The following is a 6815-nucleotide window of genomic DNA, read 5'->3' as shown; positions in this document are numbered from 1 at the left end:
TCAAAATCTATATAGTATACTCACACAGCAGTAAAATATATGACATTCCACAGGCTCTTTAGGTGAATCTTAAAAGCAATGCTGAGCTTAAAAAGCAAATTTCAGAAGCGTAGGCACCTTATAAAGCTCAGAAGCAGGCAAAATTAAACTGCTCAGGTTTCATATATGGTTGAAAAAAATGCCAGGGAAAATAACCCACCATTCAGAGCAGTGGGCGGGGGGTGTGGGGATAGGATGGAGGAACCACACACAAGTGGTAGTAATAATTTTCTAGTTAAGTTGGTGGTGGTTTTACAGATGTTTATGATCTTGCTCCATAACTCACATAATACTTCTGTGTATACTGAATACTACACAGTAGAAGTATACTTACAGACCTTTTAAATAATACTAGCTTCTCAGCATAGAACCTAATCTTCTCTCCAGGTGATTAGAGTTCCACACTCATTCGGAGCATTATACACTTGCATTTTTGGCAGTTCCCTTTGCCTAGAAAGCACAAATTGTCACTGACACTTGCATTCCCTGATGTCACTATTTAACTTTGCTTAGTTAACACTGGCAATTACATTTTCTACCATCTATTCTCTTCCGGGGAAAAGGGTTTAAAATTTGTTTATCTTCTAGGTGCCAGATATTACTTGACATTTCCATTTAGGTCATTTAATCATTAAAAATAATCTTATGAAAATGTTTTGAATGTAATATTAATAACCTCTGGGAATAGGGATTAAGTGTTGGTTCTGAAACCAGAGTTTCTGGGTTCAAATCCCGCCTTCATCGTCAACTAGTGTTATGACTTTGGGCAAGTTAGTCTCCTTATACTTCCATTTTCTCATCTATAAACTGGAGGTAATAAAAAAACCTATTCATAGAGATATCCTATAGTTAAAGGAGTTTATAAATTCAAACCACTTAAAAAAGTGGCTGGCACCTAGTAAACTTTCAGTTCATGTTAGTTATTATTTTGTGCATTTTTCTAAAATGAAGTTTTAAAGAGGAATCCTCCCCAACCTGACCTTGGATCCTTTAAAAAATATTTGAAGAGAACAGTTAAAAAATTGTTACAAAAATGGATGAACCTCAAAATCATTATGCTAATTGAAAGAAGCCAGTCGCAACAGACTACATGTTACGATTCCACTTACATGGAATGTAGACAAATTTATAGACAGAAAGCAGAACAGTGGTTCCCTAAGGTTATGGGTAAGTGCAAGAAATAACAAAATGGGGGTGATGGAAATGTTCTAAAATTAGATTATGGTGATGGTGGCACAACTGCATAAATTTACTAAAATCATGGAATTGTACACTTACAAATTTTTTTTTAAGGAACAGTTCCAGAATTTTTACTTTAATGGAACTTTTTTCAGGATGGGTAAAATCTGATTAAACTCTCATGTTTGAATGTAGTCAAAATCCGGCAATACACTGCTATGTGTGCAGGCAGAGGCTATGTCATATGTTACTTGGGGAGAGGTTGATTTTATTAAGCCTTGCTGTTCAAGAATACAGTATAGCTTTCTAATTTTTCTGTTCTTTTTTATGTCTCCATTTTTTTTTTCAAAAATTCTCTTCATAATTTCCCTAAGGATTTAATTGGGGAATGACAATCCCATTAGGCTACCTTAGTAGCTTTCCATGTGCCGACTTCTTTACATATATTGATTTAATTCTGAGCACAACTGTATCAGAAAGGCATTCTCTTTCCCATTTTACCCATGAGATTGAAGCTAGGGAGGTTGACTTGTTTTACATCAAACATCTGGTTTCAGAGAAAAAAAAAAACACATAGATTTTTCTGATTACAGACTTTAATTACTATATCACATGGCTGATGGGTGTTTTCAGAAGATAATGTAGGCAAGAGTGTGGAGTTTGGACTGGGGAGATAAGACTGGGAGCATGGAGAGATTGGAACTGGGCTGGCTTCATTCACACACTTGAACATGAGAAGGAAAATAAAATTGGAGAGAGGTAAAAAGAAGACTTACGTGTAATAAGGGAGGTTCAGTTTTCAGAGAGCTTAAAAATTTCCTTGAATCCACCAGAAATTACTTGCCAGCTGCTGGTTAAAAAGACGTTACTACAGTAGTTTGAAGGAATTAGGATTTTTATTCTCTTACTTAAATGGAGTCAGGCAGCTGATAGGCAGCTCTACAAAGTTAGAGGGCCTGCGGCTTTTCCTGTCTTCCTCCTCCACCATCCTCAGTGTATCGATTCAATCCTCAAGTCATAAAATTGTTGCAGGGCTCAGGTCATCACAGTCACATTCCAAGATGGGAAATGAGGGAGGGCAAGGAGAAAAAGGGATAAATGGCTTTCATAAAAGCCCTACTCAGTGACTATTATTTACATATCTACCTGCCAAGCCTGGGAATATAGTTCTTCACTTGGGTTTACTGTCCAGGATTCTGGTTCTAAAGAAGGAGAGAAGAGTATTTACATGGCAACCAGAAGTCTCTCCCACATATCTAATTATAATACTTTGCATTAATTTTACTTTTATTACCTTTTCTAAGAATAAATGCAAAAGAAAGTGTCAATTAAAAGGTGATACTGTGATTGTATAAAGCAAAAATTATAATTCTTTATTTCACTGCTATCCTTTTCCCATTTCCGCTAGTTATCATTTTTAATAGTCCCGGACATCTCATAACAATAATAGGAGTTTCAGAAGGAGAAAATAGAGAATATGGAGGTGAGAAATTAATCAAGAAAACTTCCTAGAACTTAAGGGTATGTGTTGTCAGGTGGAAAGAATGCACTGGATGCCTAGCACAAGAGTGAAGATGGACCCAGATCACAGATGTCACTGTGAAGCTTAAAGGCACTGGGGACAAGAAAATTACACAAGATTCCAGAGAAAAACAGGTCTCATACATAGGGTCAAGAATCTGAGTGGCTTTAGACTTCTCATCAGGAATATTTAAATGCACAAAGATGCTTTGCCATGTGGACCTCTCCACTGGGCTTCTTGAGTGGGCTGATGACAGAACAGCTGCATTTCCCCAAAGGATGATCCAAGAGAGGGCAAGGGGGAGCTGCACTGTCCTTTATGGCCTTTGCTAGCACCCTTTAAACTTTAAATAATTGTTTTTTTGATTCATCCTTGACAAATCATATAGTTTAACTGAATCAAGCCTATCTGCTTGGTGTATAGACCAAAAAAAAAATAATAAAGTACTAATTTCCCAGCCTCATTTTTTCCATCTTTTGCCTCCAAATGAAAGACTCTAATGGGTTCCTGTGTGTTCCTTCAGCATGGACTTGGCTTAGGATAGACATGACGTCAATGGCTTCTCTTACCTCAGACTCAGCAATCCCCATCTCTATTATGATGGGAGTGCCAAAGGGCACTCAATGTGCTATAGAGCATCACCCTTATAGATGGATGTGATACCAAAGCAGCAGCCTCAATCTGTGTCAAGGACTCAGATCTTTAATGAGGTTCCCCCAACCTAACTACCCTCCATTAGAGGAAAAATCAACTTCTGACCAAGTTTACTCATGCAGACTGGTTCATGAGATGGTGAAGGGCAGGGGGGAACAGGTCTGACTGGCTTCTTTCCTTCTAAGACCCAGACAGGGAGGAGGGGGACCTCACTATTGTTGGTTCAACTATCCTTTACTTAGAAAAACAAGTTTAATTTGTAAGAGTATTTGTCAGGTTAGGTCCTGTTGAACAGTAAGATATACAAATGTATTCATAATTTTTAGTCAAAGCATCTGAACTCTGACCATATATTATTTACATATTTAGCTGCTTCTATATTTTTTATATGATAGGAAAATCAACTTATGGACATATCTCATATATGGGATGGAAATTATTTGACCTTTTTAGCTCAACATCAGTGTTATATAATCATATCAGAAAATGGAAAAATGGAAAAATGTCTTCTGCTGTGCTCAGTTGAAAGTTGATTTTCTTTCTGTCATATCATCCTGGGTTTTTTTCCTTTCTAATTATGATAGTTTGTCACATACATAAAAATCACAGAGTCTGGTGTACAGCATGAAACTGGAAATAGTCTTAATGAAGGATATTGATTGGTCATTGGGATTGATAGCTAGTGACTGAATCTGAGGTTAGTGGTGCCATTGACTTTTGTAGATACAGTGCAGAAGAAATAGATTTGGGGTAAATTATAAAATCCACTTGGGATATATTGAATTTGAGGTGTTTCTGGGGCATTCATGTAGCAAAAAGTATTAACTTACCTTAATTTTGTTGCTTACTTGCTAAAACTTTTATGCAAACTGCAGAGAACTAAAAAAAGAAAAAAACAAACAAAAACCAGTATGAAAACACCTTTTGATCATTTGCACAAAATACAGGTTGTTTAGCACCAGTTGTTAATTCCCAATCTAACATCTATCTCCCAGTTCTCTTTTGTGGGCAATGTTACCAAACCAGGTCCGTTTTACCTAGCGCACAGCAAGCCCAAATGCTGAGATGCTGAGGTTTGCAGCAAAGGCAGGGTTTTTCCACACAGCAGCCAAGCGAGGGGGCTGGAGGGCAAATCTCAAATTTGCCTTCCTGAAGGCAAGGGGCTCTGGGTATTTATGGAATAAAGAAGCAGGGCGGTCTCAGTGGGGGAGCATGGAGAAGGGTGATGGGAAAAGGTGAGGTAAGGGTCATTCTGTGCAGGCCTAACTAAGCTATGGACCACTGCACCTTCAAAAGGTCACCAAGTGGACACGCCACATGCCCAGTTGTAGGGTTGGTGGCCCCATCCAGCCTTAACCAGCTCAGCTTGAGCTAGACACAGATGACCCCAAGTTCCTTGAAAATAACTCGGGCAAACATCTTATTGTTTAGGCTATGTGCTGCTTGGAGGACAAGCAAGTCTTAAAATGACCTTGATTAGTGAAGGCAGGTGAAACGGATTTGACTAATCATTATCCAGTTTCATAATACATAATGGACAATTTTTTTTTCCTTGGAAGCAAATTGTTTTCTAGATATAACTACACCAATAACATAGGATTAAGTACTCGCCCCTCTTTCTAGTTAAGCAAGGTTTCAATCTTCAGGAGGAAATTTAGTCTTGACTTAGTATTATAGAAGATGGTGAGCTGTTTTTTAAATAAGCAGGATCAAATTAGTCAGTTTTGTTTCATTGGGCCATCCAACTCTTATGGGATAGTTGTTACCCTGAAAGTAGACTACTCTAGAGACCAGGCATCCAGTGTAACTAAGTGAACAACAACCAGCTTCCAGCCACACAAGACCTCAAACAACCAGACCTACAAAGGGCTGATGGTGCATTTGTGGCTAAGATAAAGAAGCACTTTAGATATGTATTAACTCATTTAGTCCTTATAACAATCTTTGAGACATTATAGTACAATTTTATAGATGAAGAAAAGAGGACAAAATAATGAAATAATGTGCCCAAGGTCACATGCTAGTAAGTTATTGAACTGGAATTTTAACCCACGAAATCCTAGCTACAGTGTCTATGATCTTAGACATCACATTATGCTTCTTCATAAATATGTCAAGGAGGCAGAAACTTTATATCAGTTTAGAGTTGGTTTAAAGTTTTTGGACTAATCCTGAAATGAAAGTCTGGAAATGAAATTGCATCAGTGGAAACTCTTTATCTGCCCTTATTTTCTAGGACAGTTTAAATTTAGTAAAATTTCATATTTCGATAAACGTTAATTCAATAAACAAAATGATGACTGCTCCTTCGAAAGGCAGTTTAGTCTTGTGGTCAAGATTTCCCTGCCTGGGGCTTCCCTCGTGGCGCAGTGGTTGAGAGTCCGCCTGCCGATGCAGGGGACGCGGGTTCGTGCCCCGGTCCGGGAAGATCCCACATGCCGCGGAGCGGCTGGGCCCGTGAGCCGTGGCCGCGGAGCCTGCGCGTCCGGAGCCGGTGCTCCGCAATAAAAAAAAAAAAAAAAAAAAAAAAAAAAAAAAAAGAAAAAGATTTCCCTGCCTCTCCCAGCTATCTGACATTGGGTAAGTCACTTAACTGCCACTTGACTCAATTTCCTTATCTATTAAATGGGTAAATAATGTTATTATCGTATACAGTTGTAAAAGATTAAACGAGATGAGGAAAGTAAAGCATATAAATATTGCTTACTGGGGAAGAAAAAGCAGTGCTTACCATTTAAGAATTAGTCATTATTACGCTTTTGTTAGAATTTTTGGTCAATAAATCATAAAATTAAAAATCTCAATGTTTGGAAAATCTGGTAACACATGGGCTTGCTCTTGAGCCCTTTTTTTCCAAAGTCCCCTCTGTTACCTCTTATAATATGAAGTGTTAGGGAAAGAAGGTGAATGAAGTATTAATTTTCTTTCTCAACAAATATTCGAGTGCATAGAAAAGTATTGGTGATATAAGAATGAGGAAGACACATGTGATTTCTTACAGAGCTTACCATCTAGAAGACAAGAAAAACATTTAACAAATAATTTAAAAGCGTTACCTGTGCCTGGAAAGGAAAGTTTAAACGTTCTTGACAGAAGAAAATAAAGGGGCACAAAACGTGGTGCAGAGTTTGGAAGAGTAATACGGATAGGGCTGCAAATGTTAATTCCTGCGCCCAAGTATCTCCTTCCTAACGAAGTACTACTAGAGGAGTTGAGATTCTTTCTGTGGTCTCTAAGTATCCGTTGGTAGGTAACAAAGCTCTCCTTGGAGAAGTTAATTCCTTGCTAGCCACGTGGTCACAAGTGAAATAAGTTTAAACTTCCATTCTTCTTAGCCGAGCCCCTTTAACTTGGCTCACACCTCTCGATTCACAAAGCACTTCGTCAGCGAAAGGAATATCGCGAGAACTCTACACCGTTT

The sequence above is a fragment of the Neophocaena asiaeorientalis genome, unplaced genomic scaffold, assembly GCF_003031525.2.
Source record: "Neophocaena asiaeorientalis asiaeorientalis breed wild unplaced genomic scaffold, Neophocaena_asiaeorientalis_V1.1 scaffold150, whole genome shotgun sequence".
NCBI lineage: Eukaryota > Metazoa > Chordata > Mammalia > Artiodactyla > Phocoenidae > Neophocaena > Neophocaena asiaeorientalis.
This window is presented reverse-complemented; position numbering follows the sequence as displayed.